Source organism: Penaeus monodon, chromosome 24 (assembly GCF_015228065.2).
Source record: "Penaeus monodon isolate SGIC_2016 chromosome 24, NSTDA_Pmon_1, whole genome shotgun sequence".
NCBI classification, from domain to species: Eukaryota; Metazoa; Arthropoda; class Malacostraca; order Decapoda; family Penaeidae; genus Penaeus; species Penaeus monodon.
Window position 1 is genome coordinate 24,830,915 of NC_051409.1, and position 406 is coordinate 24,831,320.

General features: G+C 49.3%; 1 protein-coding gene across 5 annotated transcripts in view; it reads left to right on the forward strand.

Annotated features, from left to right (window-relative positions):
* Nucleotides 1–406, forward strand: part of LOC119588664 (regulator of G-protein signaling loco-like) — a gene marked incomplete at its 5' end in the record, with an annotated part of 12,444 nt that overhangs the window by 719 nt on the left and 11,319 nt on the right.

The window sequence follows — 406 nt, forward strand, 5'->3', positions numbered from 1 at the left end:
CTGCACTGCGATTAGGGAAAGCAGTTCGCGGGTATTTGCCTTCCTCGTCTTCCCGGGGGGGGGGGGGGGTCAGCGGTTGTGAATGTAATTACGCTCCGCAGGTGGGGACGGGAGATATACTCAAGGGGGGGGGGGGGTTGGCCTTGCTGGCTGGTGTTTTGTTTGGTGGGGGGGGGGGCTGCAGTTGTTTGGTATTTGAAACTGTAACATCACATTTTGAAAGGGAATTGGATTTTCCCGTTTGGACGACCAGTTCTTTTATCCAATGTGATACTGATGTCCAAGTAAAATCCTGTTTTTGATATTGTTAAAATGTCAGGGCTGTATGTTGTCAAAAGTGTTTTTGTAGTGTAGCTCAAGACACCGCGGGAGTTGCGACAAAAGATCGGACGGGTCTTATAATCAA